Consider the following 23,055-nt stretch of genomic DNA (forward strand, 5'->3'; position numbering starts at 1 on the left):
TTGACTGGAATACTCTCTTTCAAATTCTGAAGGTGGCTCAAATTCTGAAGGTGACAGGGGTAAAATACAGGGAGCGAAAGGCTATTTACAATTTGTACAGAAAGCAGATGGCAGTTATAAGAGTCGAGCGGCATGAAAGGGAAGCAGTGGTTGGGAAGGGAGTGAGACAGGGTTGTAGCCTCTCCCAGATGCTATTCAATCTGTATATTGAGCAAGCAGTAAAGGAAACAAAAGAAAAATTCGGAGTAGGTATTAAAATGCATGGAGAAGAAATTAAAACTCTGAGGTTCGCCGATGACATTGTAATTCTGACAGAGACAGCAAAGGACTTAGAAGAGCAGTTGAACGAAATGGACACTGTTTTGAAAGGAGGGTATAAGATGAACATCAACAAAAGCAAAACGAGGATAATGGAATGTAGTCGAATTAAGTCGGGTGATGCTGAGGGAATTAGATTAGGAAATGAGACACTTAAAGTAGTAAAGGAGTTTTGCTATTTGGGGAGCAAAATATCTGATGATGGTCGAAGTACAGAGGATATATAATGTAGACTGACAATGCCAAGGAAAACGTTTCTGAAGAAGAGAAATTTGTTAACATCGAGTATAGATTTAAGTGTCAGGAAGTCGTTTCTGAAAGTATTTGTATGGAGTGTAGCCATGTATGGAAGTGAAACATGGACGATAAATAGTTTAGACAAGAAGAGAATAGAAGCTTTCGAAATTTGGTGCTACAGAAGGATGCTGAAGATTAGATGGGTAGATCACATAACTAATGAGGAGGTATTGAATAGAACTGGGGAGAAGGGGAGTTTGTGGCACAACTTGAGTAAAAGTAGGGATCGATTGGTAGGACATGTTCTGAGGCATCAAGGGATCACCAATTTAGTACTGGAGGGCAGTGCGGAGTGTAAAAATCGTAGAGGGAGACCAAGAGACGAGTACACTATGCAGATTCAGAAGGACGTCGGCTGCAGTAGGTACTGGGAGATGAAGAAGCTTGCACAGGATAGAGTAGCATGGAGAGCTGCATCAAACCAGTCTCAGGACTGAAGACCACAACAGGAGCAACAACAACAGTGTATTTTTCAAACATCTAAACGGCTTATTTGGTAGGACATCGGATAATTGCTAAATGACTTTCACGGTGGAAGAGTAGCAGTCGGGGACCACCCAGAGCGTGTACATCACCCGTACTGATTTTATGAAGGGAAGTAAAGGATGGCCTTACCAGACAGGTCTACGTTTCTGATTTTAATACTAAGTGGGTTATATACGCGTGTGAGCAGGTGAGCGGACATTTACGAGGGTAATATCTCCTGTACGATGGAGTCGACGAGTAACGTTTGAGGGAGCAGTAAACGGTGTAACGCAGCGGGCGTCGCGTCTCAGCTCCGCAGCGCCGCTGCGGAACTGGGCGGTGCATCCCGCCCTGGTGCCCTGGTGCTGTCGGCTTCCTGTGACGTTAATTGCGAGACGCAAATCAGTCATCGCGGCGCACAACTTATGCACGGCTGACGTTATCATGCGCTTAATGAGCAATGAAAACCACAGCAAACACTAATTAGCGTTTCACGTTCGCTTTTTTTATGGTGCAAGTTTACCGCCCCCCCCCCCCCCCCCATTTGCGAGGCAATCAAAGAGCGACCCGCAATTCAGCCTCTTCGACAAGTGGATGAAATACGGCTTTCAAAAGAGCGACTCTTATCGGGTCTGTCAAGCAATAGCAGTTTTCTTTCCCTCATAGTCGTCTTCTGAATGTTAAAACTCAGTGATGTATGGCTCTATAATTTTCGACGGAGAGTCATTCCATAATCTTATCTCTATCACTGCAGTGTCTGTGCGATTTGTAATAGGGGGGAAATGCTCTTCCGCGAAGGGAGGTTAACCACATTGTAGACCAGCCCTCTGAGCAGCATACGACGCCTTTGTTATACAGTATGCCAGAAGGGATTACTGTGAATTATTTCTGTACAGGCTGCTCAGGACTTCCGTTAGATGCTGTGGAAAGACTTTATTTTCAATTTCCTCTGGCCACCTGTTTTGTTTGTCGCTCTCGAATGCCTCGGTACAGTAAGTGATTATAATTTGCCTTTCAGAATTAAATACGCTTCTTTTAACTGTCACCTGCAGTTTCTCAAAAATTGTGTCTTTAGATGAACGACATATATGGAAACCATTTTGTCCTTCTAATAGTGTTCTGTTATCTTTTCAACTCTTGGAATTATAATTGGATTCCAGGTCCGTCTGTTATACAAACAACTGCTTTTTATATAAACCCACACATGTTTCAGCACTCTTGTGCCTTCGTCAGTGGCTAGTCAATTTTTTAAAATGAAAACATGTTTCAAGTAATAATTATTCTAACGAAATTAGACGAAAACACAGTTCTCGGCCGGCCGGGGTGGCCGAACGGTTCTAGGCGCTACAGTCTGCAACCGCGCGCCCGCTAAGGTCGCAGGTTCGAATCCTGCCTCGCGCATGGATGTGTGTGATGTCCTTAGGTTAGTTAGGTTTAAGTAGTTCTAAGTTCTAGGGGAGTGATGACCTCAGAAGTTAAGTCCCATAGTGCTCAGAGCCATCTGAACCACAGTTCTCGTCTGCTGTTTTCATTATCTTATTTTTCTACATTGTTGGGTTACGTAAGACCCTCTGTACATTACTGTGCATGCATAGTGGACATTAATGGATGCAGGTGATCGGACAGAATGCTCACGTACTTGTCACCTGACAGAGTCGTATCTAACCGTGTCAGGGGTCCCATATCACAGGTCCCACACCATTACAGAGCCTCCACCATCTTGAACAGTCCTCTGTTGACATTCAGGGTCCATGGTTTCATGAGGTTGTCTCCATACCCGTACACGTCCATCCGCTCGATACAAGTCTCGTCCGACCAGGCAACATGGTGTCAGTCATCAACAGGCTAATGCCAGTGTTGACGGGCCCAGGTGAAACATAAAGCTTTTTTTCGTGCAGGTATCAAGGGTACACGAGTGGGCCTTCGGCTCCAAAGGCCCGTATCGATGTTTCGTTGAATGCTTCCCACGCTGACACTTGCTGATGGCCCGTCATTGAAATCCGCAGAAATCTGCGGAAGCGTTGCACTTCTGTCACGTTGAATGATTCTCTTCAGTCGTCGTTGGTGCCGTTCTTGCAGGACCTTTTTACTGCCGCAGCGATTATGCACGTTTGATGTTTTACCTCATTATTGATACTCGCGGTATACTCGCGAAATGGTCGTACAGGAAAATCCCCACTTCATATCTTCCCCAGAGATGTTGTGTTCCATCGCTCATGCTCCGACTATAACACCACGTTCAAACTCACTTAAACCTTGATGACCTTCCATTGTAGCAGCATTAGCCGATCTAACAACCTCGCCAGACACTTTTTGTCGTATATAGGCGTTGCCGAATACAGCGCCGTATTCTGCTTGTATACATATCTCCGTATTTGAGTACGCTTGGCTGATCCAGTTTCTTTGGCGCTTCGGTGTATAACGAAACTAGTTTCTCCTTGCTTTCCGCCGTTCGCTGCACCGATGTAGCAAGTATATGAACGTTGATAGTACAAGGCCAGATCAGTGTCCGGGCTGTTGCTCCTGCAACTACTGAAAAGGTTGCTACTCCTCTTCGTGAGCCATATGTCTGACGTCTCCACAGATACCCATCCGACGTGGCAGATCCCACGGCACGGCCATTTTTGTCACAAAGGCACGGAAACCGCCACGCCTCGGCAGCATCCATGTTTCGTGGAAGAAAGGTGAGGCGGGTTAAATTTCCTTCCTAGATTTTCTCATGTTGAGATATTAGAAGGAGCGATCTGTTTCACTTGGTAAAAAGCGTTCAATAGCTAAGATCGCAAAAATTCGTCTTTATTTTTTGCAACGTTTTTAGACAGATAAAACGGTCACCATCAAGTCCTCAAAAATAATTTTGTGGGCTACACAATATATTTGCACGGAGGCGTTTTTGAAAATTTGTCACCACAAAGACACATGGGTTTTCGTCCGTCCAGAGATGTGAGTTACGTGTGCTTTTGATACCGTCACGACTTCTTCACTTGAGAAATAAAATCCCCGTAACTAGCCGTATCTAGGCGTTTTGCATCACCTCGGTTCCGATAGTTCCGGAACCTGTAGAGAAAATTGGAACAGAGGTCACCATCAACCTCACTTCCGCCCTTTTTATTGCTCATAAAAACCAAACATTGCTTGGTGTACCACCATACAGCGAGACCTTCAAAGGTGGCGATCCAGGCTGCTGTACACACCGGTAACTTGCTTTGATGCATGCCTGTATTCGTCGTGACATACTATTTACAACTTCGTCAAGGCACTATTGGTCCAGATTGTCCCACTCTTCAATGGTGATTCGGCGTAGATCCCTCAGAGTGACTGGTGGGTCGTCCATAAACAGCCCTTTTCAATCTATCCCAGGAATTTTCGATAGGGTTCAAGTCTGGAGAACATGCTGGCCACTCTAGTCGAGCGATGTCCTTATCCTGAAGGAAGTCATTCACAAGATGTGCACGATGGGGACGCAAATTGTCGTCCATGAAAACGAATGCCTCGCCAATATGCTGCCGATATGGTTGCACTATCAATCGAAGGATGGCATTCACGTATGGTGCTGTTACGGCGCCTTCCATGACCACCAGCGGCGTACGTCGGCCCCACATACTGACACCCCAAAAAATCAGGGAACCTCCGCCTTGCTGCACTCGCTGGAGGGTGGCGTTGCTGTCAGGGTTCCTCCGAGCCATAATCCGTAGGCAGCGGTCATCCTCTGCAGTAGTAGCTTTTGGGCGGCCTGAGCGAGACATGTCATCGACAGTTCCTGTCTCTCTGTATCTTCCCCATGTCCGAACAACATCGCTTTGGTTCACTCCGAGACGCCTGGACATTTCCCTATTTGAGAGCTCTTCCTGGCACAAAGTGACAATGCGGATGCGATCGAACCGTGGTATTGACCATCTAGGTATGGTTAAACGACAGACAACACGAGCCATGTGTCTCCTTCCTGGTGGAATGACTGGATCTTTTCGGCTGTCGGACCCCCTCCGCCCAATAGGCGCTTCTCATGCACGATTGTTTACATCTTTGGGCGGGTTTAGTGACATCTCTGAACACTCAAAAGGACTGCGTCCGTGATTCAATATCCACAATCAACGTCTGTCTTCAGGAGTTCTTGGACACATGTTTTACAGAGTGATATATTCGACTTAGCATATACTGCCACGTTGTAAAACATTTGCTATACTGCCCCGTATGGTAACTTGGGAATGATGCAGGCTACACAAAGCAAGAGAATGGTAATCAGTACGGTAACTCCTACCAAAGTTGTATGAACTACGTCGAGCCAATATAAGCACTTCACAACAATCTTCTGGTAAACCCGGAGGAGAAACACCCCTCTGAAGATGTCCAACGCAGTTCTGGACGAAACGTTAGGAGCTGAAGAGTTTCATGGACCACGACCTTACATCCCGGAAGGTTTACCAGAAGATATGTCATCCGGTCGTGGAAGCCTTCATACTACTTCACAACAAGTTTGCAAATTTGTTGCCACTTGTTCTTCAGGCTGATTCTGGGTTTGGGCTGAGTTAAGAACAACCGATATATTTTTGTAGCAAAAAACAGCGAGTCCAGACCCTAAATGCTGTAATTTTTATGGCGTGGTTATCGGTTTCAGTCGCACGTAGACAATCTTCAGACCAGTAATGTCTCCAATTGGTGACGTGTGGAGCCTTTGCGCGAAGCTATTGTAAGAGCAGGAAGAACCTGTCGTCAACTTCAGTTTTGTTTGCACCATTACACAAGGTCGCCGGCGTTCCAGTTATATGAGTTCGATGTATTTTTGAATTTATAATTAGCAGGCTGCTGTGGCCGAGCGGTTCTAGGCCCTTCAGTCCGGAACCGCGCAGCTGCTACGGTCGCAGGTTCAAATTCTGCCTCGGGCATGGATATGTGTGAGGTCCTTAGGTTAGTTAGGTTTAAGTAGTTCTAAGTTCTAGGGGACTGGTGACCTCAGATGTTAAGTCCCATAGTGCTCAGAGTCATTTGAACCATTTTTTGAAGTTATAATTCTTATTGGTGTATCCGTAATACTCTGTTGCAGATGTACGCTAAATGCATTTTCCATTCCTTTACCCTTCCTTTCGGTGTGTCACGACCACGTGCATCAAGGAGTTAACTCACAGACGACACATGTTATTCTAGAGTATTAGATGGTCTCCTTTTCAATCGCTTAACATCGATCACATTCTCTCCGATCATCGGCTGCTTATGTGATTATCCTCTCATGTAACTTTCCAGCTCGATAAAGTTGGTTGGGAGCAAACTATATTGATAAGTCCACTGTATAGCGCGGTAACTCTCAAGACACATAATACCATAACACGCAACGTTTAAGATAATTACAGAGAATACTGACCATTTTACTTTCACTGTCTTCTATTAGCATACTTCTGAAGAAGGGCGTAATTCCCGGGTTCGATTCCCGGCGGGGTCAGGGATTTTCTCTGCCTCGTGATGGCTGGGTGTTGTGTGCTGTCCTTAGGTTAGTTAGGTTTAAGTAGTTCTAAGTTCTAGGGGACTGATGACCATAGATGTTAAGTCCCATAGTGCTCAGAGCCATTTGAACCATTTGAAGGGCGTAATGCGCGACAGTCGTTCGGCAAGGGCTGACATGAACATTTATATCACACAGCTTCACTCGGCATTACTACACTTAATATGGGCATTAAATCGACTGTTTTACCTGAGACACACGCGAACCTACCTTCGACAGTGTTCGTCAACAGCTACTCGGATTCCACATGACCAGTGCTTTTTATAACCACCCACCTGCAACAGAAAGAGAAATTGTATAAATTTTAGTGTCTAAATACAGTTCTGTGCTAAAACTTCAATGCAGCCTGAGGTATATTTCCGGCCACTGTGGCCGAGGGGTTCTAGGCGCTTCAGTCCGGAACCGCGCTGCTGCTACGGTCGCAGATTCGAATCCTGCCTCGGGCATGGATGTGTGTGATGTCCTTAGTTTAGTTAGGTTTAAGTAGTTCTAAGTTATAGGGGACTGATGACCTCACATGTTAAGTCCCATAGTGCTTAGAGCCATTTGAACCATTTTGAGATATACTAATTGCAGCCTGAGATAGATAATTATAAACTGTACGAAAATATTTATTAGTTTATTTAGGATTTTGGCAATTTGACTTCTCATATACTTACAAAAAGTATTAATACGATCTGACTACAAGCATCGCAATATCGGGCAACGTCAACTGGGTACACCACACATGTGCCGGGGAAAGGGGTGGGGGGGTGGGGTGGTTCTTACGTACGTGAGCTCAGTGCATTTTCGTCGGTATTCAGATGAAGATGGCCAGGAAACTTTGAGCCGAAATGTCGTGGCAGCTAGTTGCAGACATCCGGCAGTTCTCCCGAAATTTTATCGAAGAAAAGCGACGTAGCTCTCGCGAAACTGTTTGCTCATATTCAGAGAACCAGTATCAGAGGAAGACTATGAGAGAAAGCTGCTGCCCCATCGCATATCTCACGTACAGATGATGAGAATAAGAGGTCAGGTCCCTTGCATTGGCATATAGAAAGTCGCTTCTTCTTCGGTCAATAAGCGAGTGGGACAGGAAAGAAAATCACTGTCCATTAGCAATGGCGTAGCTATTATCGCTTGCTTGTGGCATAATCGCTGTCTATCTGCCAGTAAATATTAAAATAGTTTGTTCCACGGTATGTGGTTTCTTTTTTTACCTACGTCCGTGACTGTAAGAGGCTCACGAGTTCCAAATGGTAGGAGTTTTCACGGCAGGGTACACATGTTTGTTTGACCTACAGCGGAGTGCCGGCAAACAAATTAGGGACGCAGCTAGATAGTGCAGGGCAGATAGTTGCGTTATGTAAGGTGATCTCGTGCGGTCAACATTCTTCTGCCGCAGGAAGCAGCTGGCGGCAGCAGAGAGCAGCTCGCCAACACTTCGCTCATGCGAAATTTCTTCCAGCTTTGCAGTTGCGTCTGCGGCCTAAACGTCCCGGAAATAACACTCGTTCTCATAATTCGTTTATGAAAGACGTCAGACATAGTTAAATATGGAAGATTTATACAGACTGATGATTAGCTTAGCTGGAATCTGAAGCTGTGGTGTGAGGTTCGACTTCTGAGGCCCATCACAAATTTTCATGGCATGGCATGTTCTGGAATAGTGTTCTCACACACATGTAAAGCCAACGAGCAGCTGAGATGGATGCCCCAGTATTGACATGAAAGCCATTGAAGTCACTGCCTTTTATGTTTCACTGGTCGTTTTCGGTTTATGTGTCTTAATTCTTTGGTGAGGAGATCGAAACTACGAATATATTTTTCGACTCTCTCATGGTTCATTTAATTTAAGAAAAAATCGTGGTCTCCGCGTGTAGCGCGGGATTAGCCGAGCGGTCTAGGGCGCTGTAGTCATGGACTGTGCGGCTGGTCCCGACGGAGGTTCGAGTCCTCCCTCGGGCATGGGTGTGTGTGTTTGTCCTTAGGATAATTTAGGTTAAGTAGTGTGTAAGCTTAGGGACTGATGACCTTAGTAGTTAAGTCCCATAAGATTTCACACACATTTGAACATTTTGTCTCCGCGTGTAAGTCCAGATATTTCTGTTGGGGACTAAGGACACCGTACTATAAAACATTTCATCAGTATTTACATTATTTACAGAGCAATAATAATAATAATAATAATAAAATATAATAGCTATTACTACTCACATGTTTTTAAGTTGGGTAGTATATCTGAGTACATGCGGCAAGAGCAAGACTTTAATGCTTATTTTCCCCTGTACAGCAGGTCAGGTGTTGAAGTGTGGATGCAAAACGTTTAGTCTATACTGATAGGCGTAGTGCACTTAGTGGTGCAATTATGACTGTGCAGAAAAAATCACGTCATAAAGTTCGTGACTTGTTTGTGGGAAGACTGTTCGATACAGAAAAGACAACCAAGACAGTGATGAATGCACATAGTAAGATACCACATTCACAAATAACTGCTCTTATATCCTTTACACCCCATGTATAACTGCAACTCAATTTCACGTCATCGTATTTTCGACAAGAGAGGCATATCAACTTTTTTCGAAAGTTTGTTGTAGGAAGTTTGTAGCTATATTCGCTATTTTCTTTACTATATCTTAGTTAAAAATTTTCGTCGTTGCCACACAACACTTATAAATACATACATCAAAAAAAGTTTTGCATATCCCCGGTTTCCAGAGCCCCTGGAGATAGACGTTGACTGTGGATATTGTATCACGGATACCGTCCCTTTGACTGTTGAGAGATGTCACTAAACCCACCCAAAGATGTAAACAACCGTGGGAAGGAGGAACACGGTTCGTGTTGTCTGTAGTTCCACCATATTCGCTATTTTCGCTATTTTCTTTACTACATCTTAGTTAAAAATTTTCGTCGTTGCCACACAACACTTATAAATACATACATCAAAAAAAGCTTTGCATATCCCCGGTTTCCAGAACCCCTGGAGATAGACGTTGACTGTGGATATTGTATCACGGATACCGTCCCTTTGACTGTTGAGAGATGTCACTAAACCCACCCAAAGATGTAAACAACCGTGGGAAGGAGGAACACGGTTCGTGTTGTCTGTAGTTCCACCATGCCTAAAGGGTCAATACCGCGGTTCGATCGCGTCCGCATTGTTACTTTGTGCCAGGAAGGGCCCTTGTTGAACAAGGGAAGTGTCCAGGCGTCTCGGAGTGAACCAAAGCAATGTTGTTCGAACATGGAGCAGATACAAAGAGATAGGAACTGTCGATGACATGCCTCGCTCAGGCGTATTAAGGCCTACTACTGCAGTGGATGACCGCTACCTACGGATTATGGCTCTTCACCGATGAGTGTCGTATATGCCTTCAACCAGACGATCGTCGGAGACTTGTTTGGAGGCAACCCAGTCATGCTGAACGCCTTAGACACACTGTCCAGCGAGTGCAGCAAGGTAGAGGTTCCCTGATGTTTTGGGGTGGCATTATGTGGGGCCGACGTACGCCGCTGTTGGTCATGGAAGGCGCCGTAACGGCTGTACGATACATGAATGCCGTCCTCCGATCGCTAGTGCAACCATATCGGCAGCATAATGACTAGGCATTCGTCTTCATGGACGACAATTCGCGCCCCCATCGTGCACATCTTGTGAATGACTTCCTTCAGGATAACGACATCACTCGAGAAGAGTGGCCAGCATGTTCTCTAGACAGGAACCCTATCGAACATGCCTGGGATAGATTGAAAAGGGCTGTTTATGGGCGACGTGATCCACCAACCACTTTGAGTTATCTACGCCGATTCGCCGAAGAGGAGTGGGACACGCTGATAGACTTGTGGATAGTATGCCACGACGAATACAGACATGCACGAATGCAAGAGGACATGCTACTGGGTATTAGAGATACCGATGATACCGATGTGTACACAATCTAGACTACCACCTCTGAAGGTCTTTCTGTATTGGTGGTACAACATACAATGTGAGGTTTTGATGAGCAATAAAAAGGGCGGAAATGATGTTTATGTTGATCTCTATTCCAATTTTCTGTACAGGTTCCGGAACTCTCGGAACCGATGTGATGCAAAACTTGTTTTGATGTGTTTATTTTACTAACATAACGCAAATTCCTAACAGCTCCATGAGGGAAGCTGTGTTGGGTATACATTAAGAAGCCATCGTAAGACAAAATTTTGTTTGCAGTAAATATTACACAGTGTATGAACATAACGTGTGTATACTCCATGACAATGTCATATTAAAAACTACGCAGCACAAGATAAATTATCACGCAAATGTTATTAGTTCTAACTGTATCTAAAAGTTTCAAATTGATGAATTCCTTTAATTTTTTAAATTTAAATATAAATTTTATTTCTGATACAAACAATAACTTTATTGAGTCTGCGTTGACATACAGTTTTTGCACACAGCTCTTTTTCGAGGATATTTCACGGGATCTACAATTGAAATGTATCAGAGGTGTGCATCTTCTACATACGAATTCCATTGGTAAGGCACTGGACTCACATCTGGCAGGGCAGTTGTTTCTTTAAATCGCTTGAAGCAAATTCCGCTGTACTTCCTTAAAAACGGACATGACGGATTTCTTTCCCCATCCTTCCTCAGTCCCAGTTTTGGCTCCATCCCTAATGACGTGGACGTCATTGGAGGTTAAACCCTATAACGTGTCTTCCATTTCCGTGTCTCAGATTGGCAAAGGACTGAGCAAGCAGACAGTCGAGGATATAGAGGATGTAATTGTCCTAATTACGGATATTTTCATATATCGTACCTTAAGATGTACATGCTTCTGTGTGCTGGTTGTTTTTTCTGTGTCGAACGGTCCTCTCACAAACACGTCCCATAATTTACTCCCTGATGTCTTTCGCATGGTCGTAGCTGCACCACAAAGTGGATAACACTTGTGAGTATAGGCAACTGTTTTGCGTCCGTGCACCTACACTTCATCACCCGACCTGCTCTGCAGGGCGAAATAAGCACTAATGGATTGATCTTGCCACGTGTACCCGCAGATTCTAACCAAGCTAAAAATATACTAATCGTAATAGCTATAATTATTAGTCTGCAAATGACGTAGATACTGATAGAATGTTGTTCGGTACACTGTTCTCAGTCAACATTGAAAATATCTGCACTTACAACTGTTACACTCTCTATAAGCAGCATTTACTTAGTGGTCGTCCAACGAATCAGATCCAGGTAACCGTCACAACCACAGCTGCAGGCATTTGCTCATCGGTAATGTGGCTAAAAGTGTCAGGAGTTGTGTGGCGTTCCCACTGCTGTTTGTTGTGCACACGGAAAGTTGTGGCGAAATGTGGGCAGACCTGCAGCGGATCGATGCTTTGCTAGAGGGGCTGGTAGTTGACAGAAACAAAACATGTTGCGGATAACTAGGTGACCATGCACTGGAAACTGTGTGATAAGACAGTTTTCTAGGAATGTGTTTCCGGTTGGGGGTGGAACGATCACATGAAAAATACTGGTTGTATACATGGGTTCACCCATGAAAACTGTTGCTTAGAAAATGCTCATTTCAGCAGTACGTGAGTACCGCTCGTCAGTCTAGAAGCCTTACCAGGTACGGTTGTCAATAGAAGAGATTGGGAGGAGCCAGCTAAGAGCATGTAACGACACACTTACGTCAAGACAGTAACATACACTTGAAATCACTCACTTGAGAGACGTAAAATCACAGCAGAATTTTAATTTGTGAGTTTATTAATTTCAATCCATAATGCAATCTATAATATTGCCAAGTATGGACCACTATCCTCCCACCGTAACCAGTAACGGCATCTGCTAGTAGCATAAGAAACTGCTCGCATAAATATCGTCATTTCTGTGTGAGCCTTCAGTATTTGTGGATAATATCATTTGTGTAATCAGTTATTTCAGAACTTAAACTATGCTGAAAAGTAGAATATGTGTTAAAAGGAAATAAAGTATGTAAAACATTAGTTGCAGTTGTACGAGGGCTGCACTGATTTCACAGAGACTTTCTTTATCATAAAAACTTAGAGAGTAGTAGACAAAGGCGGTTGGCTCGCTGTGGCAGTGGCGTGTGTTCTGTGTGCAAGTGTGAGCATTCTGTGATGATCGATGAAATACGTGTGGAAGAATATATACATAATGTGGCTTTATATGGAGATACTGCAGGAAGAGGTGTTCCACACTGTACGTATATTATTAACGTAACATGGCTGTCAAAGGATCGCGACGGGCATGGAAATTATTTATACGCCACTAAACAGCGATTTCAAAGCAACACTCCAGGTACGTGATAATTACTTGTAAAGAGAAGTTTCTCACTAACGGTTTACGTTAACATTCCAAGACTACTGAATTAAAATCGGAGTATACAACTCATTTCTTTTATCAATTATTTTCACACCCTTTCATCACAAATTATTTTAACACTCAAGTATAACATTTTATTATGAGCGTGCTTTTTGAGCCATTGCAGTAAGTTATTCAGTTTAGTACCTGCACTCCTTTGTGTTTATGAGTATATATTTTGATTAATCAATGAATAGCATTTTAATGCGACCGAATGTTTACTGTAGTTTTAAGGCTATTAGATTATTATGGGATCCAGTAAGCTAGTGTTGTACATATCTTTAACTACTCCATATCAATCTTCCATTTGTCAGAACAGTTTTGTTTCATTTTAATTAGCCATTGTCAGTACGTGATCATAAAAGTGAAATAATTTTACCGCGCATACTGAAATTTAGTTATAGCTCGGCGTCGGGTAGTCCAATGTCTTCGCGGTCATATTTTCAATAAATTAGCATCTTTCATAGTAACTTCCGACGGCTGCGTTATATGCGGAGCGTTATTTGTGAAAGAAACAGCAATGCGAAATCGGTAACAGCACGCATGGACAAATGTATGGGATTTTGCGTAGTGTAGATGTGGGTGTCTCACTTTAAATCTGTCTCGACTGACAGTGTTAAGAGTAAGACAAACACATGACGCAGAAAGGGATGAGAGGGGTAACTTGAAGTACTAAGGCAAGAAATTTTTTACATATTTTTTTATTAAAACATGATTATGTTGTTGAGAGATGTGGAAGACTGATTTGGTTGTGTCTGACAAAGACTGCACTGAGTAGTACTTATTATCAAGTTACTGTACATGAGGATATGGATAGAGGGCAAACGATGAAAGCTTCAAAGGAGGTGCGGATGCACAGCGGGAAAAATTTTCTCTTGATTCTCCATGACTGTAAACAGTCATAAGTAACCTTTGTGGAGCCCACCCGGATAGCCGCGCAGTCTAACGCGCTGCTTCCCGAGCGGGAAGGCGTGCCGGTCCCCGGCATGAATCCGCCTGCAGAATTAGGGATCCGGTGTGTCGGCCAGCCTGTGGATGCCTTTTAAGGCGGTTTTCCATCTGCCTCGGCGAATGCGGGCTGGTTCCCCTTATTCAGCCTCAATTACACTATGTCGGCGACTGGGTGCACACTTTCCCCACGTACGCGTACACCATAATTACGCTACCACCCAAACATTGGGGTTACACTCATCTGGTGTGTGACGTTCCTGGAAGGGGGGGGGGGGGAGGTCCACTGGGGGCCGGACCGCACAATAACCCTGGGTTCGGTGTGGGGCGGCGGTGGGGTGGGTGGACTGCTGTGGCCTGTTGTGGGGTTGTGAACCACTGAGGGCTACGGTGGGACGAAGCCTCGCTGTCCTTTCTATGTCACAATACGCAATACACAACCTTTTGTGAGCATAAATATAGTTACACTGCGGATGCAAACTGTTCGTTATCTTTGACGCAGCCACATTGTGCATGCAGGTACCCCCAACTTTCTGCGACGTGACAGCTGACGACTTTTAGAGATTCTGTCGGCGCCTCGACGTTGACGCAAGCGAGACGTGCGTGTCTGCCACTGTTTGACAGACTGACGTGCCGCGTCTCCACGCTGCTTTATACGGAGCCCCAGCACTGACGACAGCGGCCGCCGATAGCGCCCGCAGCAGCGCCACAGAGACGCCCGTCAACGTCGCTTTTCGCCAGCCTCCATCTGAATGCCGGTCGAAATTGCCGGCGAGCGCAGAATACTTGAGCGGGACGTTTAGCCGGCAACAAAGGAACTGCTTGCGTTCTCACCGCGCCGGACAGTCGTTGCCCGGTCGTTAAGCAGGGCTGGCGCCCGGCATTCCAATGCGCGCCGATGATGACGGCCGGTGGGAAGGGACGCCGTGCCCCCCATACTGGCTGGACGAATACACCTCCCTGCGGGCGGCGCCAATCAGTTACAAGTTTATTCCGTGATGTTTCGGGATTGCAGCCGTGTTACATCGACTTCTTGCCACGATATTTCGGCTGACAGCCATCTTCAGGTGGGTGTTTTGCATTGGCGCGGAGGCGCAAACGTAAAGGGAGCCGCTACAAGTGCGACCTCTGTCGATTTTCACGCCCTTTTCGATAATTGCTCCCCCTATGACGCGCAGGCGTATGCGTAAGGGTGATACCACATGTGCACTCTGTTTCGGAATACGCACTCGCGAATTTAAAATTCAGAAGTCCAAATTAATAAGATAAACTGTCGCTAGACGTGTCATTAGTCATAAAATGTTTTCTTTCTGAAGACATTAAAGAAACCACTGGGTCCCACGACTTGTGCAGATGAAAGCCGCCGTCACGATTAGTAAGATCTTCCGCCAAACGTACTTCCACCGATTCCTTAATAACACAGTAGAACGAAAAAAATTTTTTGAAAAACTTTTTTTGCTTTGATAACTGATCTTTATAGATTTTTACGAGCTGAATCCAAATCTAGCCTTAAATTCTTTTGTATCACCCATAGTTTTTGAGCAATATGCTTTTTATTATATGGTACAAAAATCCTATGCCATACGGTAAATGGGGAAATTAATGAAACGCTTTGTTACAACGTAAGCATGGTTTGTATTTACAGTAAGCTACTTAAAACAATGATATGTGTTAATAGAGGTTTCACTTGTCAGCTGGAATTGGTTTGTATTTTCTTTCTCTTTTTTCTTTGAAGCTTCTTGTGTAGCTTTTTCCACGATGAGTCGCTTGCTGAACTTCTAGGTGAAGTGACCAACAGTAGTCCCACATTATGTTGGTGTTCCAGCGGCCCTGGTAGCGGTTTCCCATCACTTTAATGACCTGGTGAAAACCCTCTCCTTGCTCCTCACTAACATCTCCCATATTGTCCGGAACGTAATCAAGGTGACTGTTCAAAAAGTGAACTTTCAGGCTCATTAAACATCCTGAAGTTAAAGTTCTTTAACATTGTAGCTATAATAGAAATATAGTCTGGCTCTTTTTCATGCCCTAAGAACTTCGTAACGACTTGCTTGAATGGTACCAATGTTTCTTTCTCATTTAAGGTCATTGTAGATTCAAAGTTAATATAAACATCAGTTTTGTCATGTCAGGTCCGAGAAAGACGCATTCTTTTAGTTTAGCTTCTGAAAGGTGTGGATACTTTTGGCAGAGATACTAAAAACATGGTCCACCTTTAGGCAAAGCCTTTACAAACTTTTTCGTTAGGCCTAACTTTAAATGTAGAGGTGGTAGGAGTACGTTTTTAGGATCTACAAGGTTTTTGCGTAGAATGTTCTTCTAACCAAGTTTTAAGGTCTGCCTCACAGGCCAGTTCTCTCTGCACCAGTGTTGATCCCGCCCTACTGTCCCATTCACAAAAGAAACATGGAAATTTGGTAAGGCCACCTTGCTGACCAAGGAGCATACATGTTACTTTTAGATCGCCACATATCATCCGACCGTGAGCAGAATAGGCTATTTTATTTAGCATTATTTCTAGTTTTTCATAGCTTTCTTTCATATGTACAGAATGTCCAACAGATATAGATGCGTACATGTTACTATTGTGTAATAAAACAGCCTTTAAAATAGTTTTGGATGAATCAATAAACAGCTTCCAGTCTTCCTTTCTGCATTCAATACCAAACTAATTCATCAGACCGGGAATGTCTGAGCAGTACACTAAATTATCTTCTTGCTTAAAAAACTTGGAAAACTGCTGCTCTCTCTTTCTATACATGTATATGCTGATTCCAACTGCCGATAAGTTCTTTTCTTTTAGTCTAGAGTCAAGCAGTTCAGCTTTTTCTTTCGTCAAGCCCAGATCCCTAACCGAACCGTTACGCTCGGTCTGAGTAAACAAATGAGGCTCTAGACTTTCTGTATTACAGTGGAATTCATCATCGTCAGGTTCATGTAAATCAGATTGTACATCAGAAAATACTTCTGTTAGAATAGAATTTAAATCATCCGGTGGTTCAGGAACCGGCAAATCTACACTATGACCTACTGATCGGATGACGGACGGAAGATTAGGTTAGCTTATTACCTTCTTGTTTTTCGAATTATGACCAGTAATATCAACACTGCAAAAGTAGCAATCATCGGAATGATTTCTTGGCTCCCTCCATATCATAGGAACAGAAAATCTAAAGGCTTCTTTTTTTTCCTTTTTGGACCATATTCTCAGATCTTCAACACACACATAACATTCTTTATGCTGCGCCCAAGATTCATCTTGATCGCCAAGTTTAGATACAAAGTATGAAAGATAAACCTTTTTCACAAAGTCCGTAATGTTTCTTTTGTGTTTTTTAATCACAAATTCACCACAAATGTAACAAAAACTGTCAGCAGAGTTTTTACAACCACGATTAGACATTGTACTGAGCACAAGTATAGGAAACGGGAAAGTAAGGTTAGGTTGACAGTTAACAAAACACTTTCTGTTAACACAAAAATAGAATCGACCTTTTTTTTGCCAGCAAATATTTTTCAGCAGTGCTACCAACGTCATCTACAGTCATTACACCTCCTTTTTAAATTATTTTAACTATATAAAAGCTATTGAATTATTTAAAACATCGCTTAATTTAATAAATTTAACTGTAAAATGTGAAGAAATGGTGGGTGATACAGGTTTTTAAGTATCATATTTGGATTTCTCACCCTAAAAAACATAAGAATAAGGTATTTTCGCCGGCAGCGGTGGCCGAGCGGTTCTAGGCGCTGCAGTCCGGAACCGCGCGACTGCTACGGTCGCAGGTTCGAAAACCTGCCTCGGGCATGGATGTGTGTTGATGTCCTTAGATTAGTTAGGTTCAAGTAGTTCTAAGTTCTAGGGGACTGATAACCTCAGATGTTAAGTCCCATAGTGATCAGAGCCATTTGAACCAATAAGGTATTTTCAGCAAAAAAGTTTTGCCATCGTTGGCCCGTGTAATTGAATCCCAGAAGAATCTGGTCGAAAATCATGGAATGTCCTGTGGAGGTACAATATTCGGCTGTGGCTGGCTTACTGACAAGCGAAAAGCGAGTGTGGCGATCATATTCAAAGCATCTTTCACGCATTCTGCCCGTTGTTTGACCAATGTACAGGAGCTTTGCCACACTGACAAGATATTCTGTAGATTACAGTCCTCCGTGATTCCGGATCATCCTTTGCCGAACCGAGAAGAGCATATATTTTTGTAGATCGGGGAACGATTACTTTGATACATTGTTTCCTTAAGATTCTGCTTAATTTAGGCGAAATATTGCCGACGTACGGGAGGAACGCCCAGGACTTGAACCGCTCCTTCTGCTTTTCATGTTGAGGGTAGCCACGTTTCTTCTTCCCCAAAGCTGTGATGACCTGATGTGGAGAATATTCATTATCTTTGAAGACACATTAGAGGTCTTCCAGTTCCTTTGCAAGGCTGCCTCCTTCAGACACAACGTGTGCCCGTTACACCAACGGTCGAAGGACGTCCGTAGTTTGCGATGCATGGTGGCAGCTAGACGCCGGCAAATACAGATCTATACTTGTAGGCTTACGATATACGGATTGCCCATCCACTTTCCGCATGACCAAGACATCCAGGAGCCGCAGATATCCGCCCTTCTCCACTTCCATCCTAAATTTGCATTGAGTTTAGGTTAGTAACTGACGTGAACTACCAATCTCCAGCTCGAAACATTAATCTGAAAATGGCTGAATGGTTGTCAGCTGAAATATCGTGGCAAGAAGTCGATGTAACCCGGCGGCTTTGCCGAAACTTCTTGGAATATTCTGTACTTCGGGAAAACTTCAAGAATCAGTTTCCCGCTTTCTTTCATGGCGCGCAAAGAAATTTCTTTCCCAACAGAAACGCACTCAAACATGGTGTCAAATACGAGGCTGAGTCAAATGAAAACCTTCAATATTTTTTAAATATTATTTATTATGCAGAAGTGGTACAAAGCTGTATCACTTTTCAACACAATATCCCCCACGCTCAATGCAAGTCCTCCAGCGCTTACAAAGTGCATTAATTCCTTTAGAAAAAAAATTCTTTTGGTTGTCCGCGCAACCACTCTTGCACCGCGTGGCGTACCTCATCATCAGAACGGAACTTATTTCCTCCCATTGCGTCTTTGAGTGGTCCAAACATATGGAAATCACTTGGGGCCAGGTCTGGTGAGTATGTTGGATGAGGAAGACACTCAAAATGCAGGTCTGTGATTGTTGCAACTGTTGTACGGGCAGTGTGGGGCTTTGCATTGTCAGGTTGCAAAAGGACACCTGCTGACAGCAATCCACGTCGCTTTGATTTGATTGCAGGCCGCAGTTGATTTTTTGGGAGATCTGTGTATGATGCACTGGTGACAGTGGTCCCTCTAGGCATGTAATGCTCCAAAATGACGCCTTTTTCGTCCGAAAAGACCGTCAGCATAACCTCCCTGCTGATGGTTCTGTTCGAAACTTCTTTGGTTTTGGTGATGAGGAAAAGGCGCCATTCCTTGCTCGCTCTCTTCGTTTCCGGTTGGTAGAAGTGAACCCAGGTTTCGACCCCAGTAACGATTCTTGCAAGGAAGCCATCACCTTCTAGTTCAAAGCGCCGAAGAAGTTCTTCACAAGCATCAACGCGTCGTTCTCTCATTTCAGCAGTCAGCTGCCGTGGCACCCATCTTGCAGACACTTTGTGAAACTGGAACACATCATGCACAATGTAGTGTGCTGACCCATGGTTAATCTGTAAACATGCTGCAATGCCATCAGTGTCACTCGGCGGTTTTCCTTCACTATGGTTTCAACTGCTGCAATGTTCTGTGGACTCACAACTCGTTTTGCGTGACCTGGATGAGGAGCATCCTCCACTGACGTCACACCATTTGCGAACTTCCTACTCCATTCGTAGACTTGATGCTGTGACAAACATGCATCGCCGTACTGAACCTTCATTCGTCGGTGAATTTCAGTAGGTTTCACACCTTCAGTACGCAAGAACCTAATAACAGAACGATGTTCTTCCCTGGTGCAAGTCGCAAGTGGGGCGGCCATCTTTACACTGATACTGCCACAGTATGGGTGGATCTGCACTATGCTGCCACCTACAGGCCATTCTGCACGCTGTTTGTAGCACGCTTACCAACTTGCAGGATAACGGCGCGAAATTTCGATTTGTTATTACAAATTTAAGGTTTTCATTTGATTCACCCTCGTATATTAGTTTACAACGTTTCAGGAGCGAGAGAAGAACTAAAGCTCTACTTATTTACGTCACCGGAAGCTGTCAGATGCATTAATTTCCCACCAGTATTTGACAGGAGGACATGATTGCTGTTCGTAACACCATAGTGGCTCAGCAATCATCGGTTTTACGTTCACTACTGTTTGTGAAAATTGCAACATCCAAAAGGAATAGTGTGAATCAGTCCAAAACCGGAGGATGTGTAGGAAACTGGAACGAACCATAAGAAGTGACGAAGATTGCAGAAAGACTGAGTACGTGGGCCCAGCGGCACCATTACCGCACATATCAGTATTCCGATACTCCAGTCAGTGCAGAGCCGAGTCGTCAAAGAAGTGGAAACGTGCAAGCGCGTTCCGGTATGCCTCGCAGACGTCAAAGGGCGAAATACCAGCACGTGAATAAGTTCCAAGGAGGCAGGATCTTAGGTCTCTGGGACACAGGTTTGTCTCACTGCTGAATTCCTGCTGGTATAGGGCACACTGTTTTAAAAGTGATACGTGCGTGGAAAGAACAATGCCATAAACAATGATGAACGGGTACTAGACCACCGCGCTGGATGACCGCCATCATGTCAGCATGGCCGCAGCAGACAGAACAGCTCCGTTGCGTCGATGTCGGAGCACTGCAAGGGCTGTGGACCTCTCTGCGTCGACGTTCCGATGGCGCCTGCTGAGGTCTGCCACTCACTACATCGACATCCATTGACCAAAAACTCCGAACGCAGGCTGCAGTGTGCACGTGAACACCGTCACTGGAGTGACGAATGGAAAAATACACTGTTTACAAACGAGACTTACTTCAACATGCCCTGCAGTGATGGCAGACCAGACGCTGCCTTCGTGAACACAGTCGGACAGACCGCATAGCTGAGCGCCATAGAGGACAAACATCAAGTGTGATGGTTTAGAGCGTCATTGGCTATAGCGTGCATCTCGCCTCCTATTGAAGGCAACTTAGCAGCATACGCTGCATCAGGGAGGTCGTGTAACCCCGGGGACTACCTTTCAAGCAGGAAACTCCACATGCCATTTTTCAGCAGGGCAATGCCTGGTCACATGTAGGGATGGACGTGCAAGCCTTCTCCAAAGAATGACGGATGACACAGCTTCCCTGGCCTGCACATTCGCCGAACAGGTCGCCCACTGTACATGTCTGGGATACGGTCGGTCAACAACTTCTTTGCTCTGCTCCTCGCGAAACCACTGCCTCTGCTTTGTGGACGCGCCTACAAACTGTGTGGCAGTCTGTCCCCAAGAACCACACCCAGGGCATCTTTAATTCAACGCCACGACATATGGAGGCGCTAATTGCAGCACGTGGTGACTTCACATCATCAAAGGCGAACCTCCACTTCCGTAATTCTTAACATTCGCACATTGTCGTGTCCCTAATCTGCGAAATGCATTTCATTGTAATCACATGTCTCTTTCTTGGTGCGCGCAATCCTCATTAACTGTGTATATCTAGTGTATATCTATGTGATATCCAAACTACGAGGGCTATTCGGAAAGTAAGGTCCGATCGGTCGCGAAATGGAAACCAAAGTGAAAATCAAAATTGTTTTATTTGCAACAGTTACCGACACCTTCCACTTACTACTCCACATAGTCGTCGCTCTGACTGAGACATTTGTCGTAGCACTGTACCAGCTTTCCTATATCCTCGTCATAGGAGGCAGCCACCTCTGCATCCGGCCAGTTCTGTGCGCTGTGATGCAGCTCGTTGTCTGTGCCAAAATATTCTCTTCATAGCCAGCGGTTCATGTGGCAGAGACGAAAGTCAGAAGGAGTCACGTCCCAGCCGTAAGTGGTGATCGAACACTTCCCATCGAAAAAGCTGCAAGAGCGTCCTCATTGCCCCTGCTGTGTGAGGCCTAGAATTGTCGTGAAGAAGGAAACGCACGACAGTTACGTCGTGTGGGCTACGTTAAATCAGGCGAAACCTCTCACAGGCACTCATCGTTGGCGCGAGACCCTATTTTCTATGCATCTTTACGTGCTCACTGTGGACTCAGAATTGAAAAGAGCGGCGTGACGCGAGTGGTGGGAGTACCAGAGATACTGTCCAACACATCCATGCGGATTTTCACCATCGTTTCCATTTCGCGGCCGTTCGGACTTTACTTCCCGAATAGCCTTCGTAGTCGTACATAACATCTTGTAGACTATTTGCAAGTGGACAGATACATTACGTCTTCCTGCATTTCCGCCATAAAGTTAACAGCGTAGCACATCATCCTCTAATGCTGAGAAAATAACGGTACCAACGTTCTCTTTGATTCGTTGTTGCCTTGTTTAATAACACTTACAGAAACACGTGATTTTTATTTTGCTAGAGAGTTAACTAAATATTTATTTACTTATGCACTTTCTTCGACTGCCAAGATTACAGTCTCAGACTCTTTTTAACGTTTAACCAGATATCTTCGGTAAGGTGACACTGTGTTGAATGAAGTACACGAACACTACCTATCTATTAATACCAAGTGCAGTAATTAATATGCGATATTTCAAAAGTATCAGTCTTATTTACACTGCGTTAAATAATTCCGTCGACACATATTTATCTAATGCGAGTGATGACATCTGCGGGTGACAGTTACGAAACAAAACGTAAATTGGTTACAAACTACGGCATGCACACACTTATTCAACATGTGCCGGCCGCGGTGGCCGTGCGGTTCTAGGTGCTCCAGTCCGGAGCCGCACTGCTGCTACGGTCGCAGGTTCGAATCCTGCCTCGGGCACGGGTGTGTGTGATGTCCTTAGGTTAGTTAGGTTTAAGTAGTTCTAAGTTCTAGGGGACTAATGACCACAGCAGTTGAGTCCCATAGCGCTCAGAGCCATTTGAACCATTTTTATTCAACATGTAAACGTCTCTACAGATATTCGGATTTAGGTTACGACGTGTTCGATATTCCTGTCATCATTGACGATGATGTGGTG

General features: G+C 44.5%; 1 protein-coding gene across 1 annotated transcript in view; it reads right to left on the minus strand.

Moving 5' to 3' along the window:
• LOC124596333 (BMP-binding endothelial regulator protein) overlaps positions 1 to 23,055 on the minus strand; it is a 694,738-nt gene that overhangs the window by 491,640 nt on the left and 180,043 nt on the right. The window lies entirely within an intron of this gene.

The sequence above is a fragment of the Schistocerca americana genome, chromosome 2, assembly GCF_021461395.2.
Source record: "Schistocerca americana isolate TAMUIC-IGC-003095 chromosome 2, iqSchAmer2.1, whole genome shotgun sequence".
NCBI classification, from domain to species: domain Eukaryota; kingdom Metazoa; phylum Arthropoda; class Insecta; order Orthoptera; family Acrididae; genus Schistocerca; species Schistocerca americana.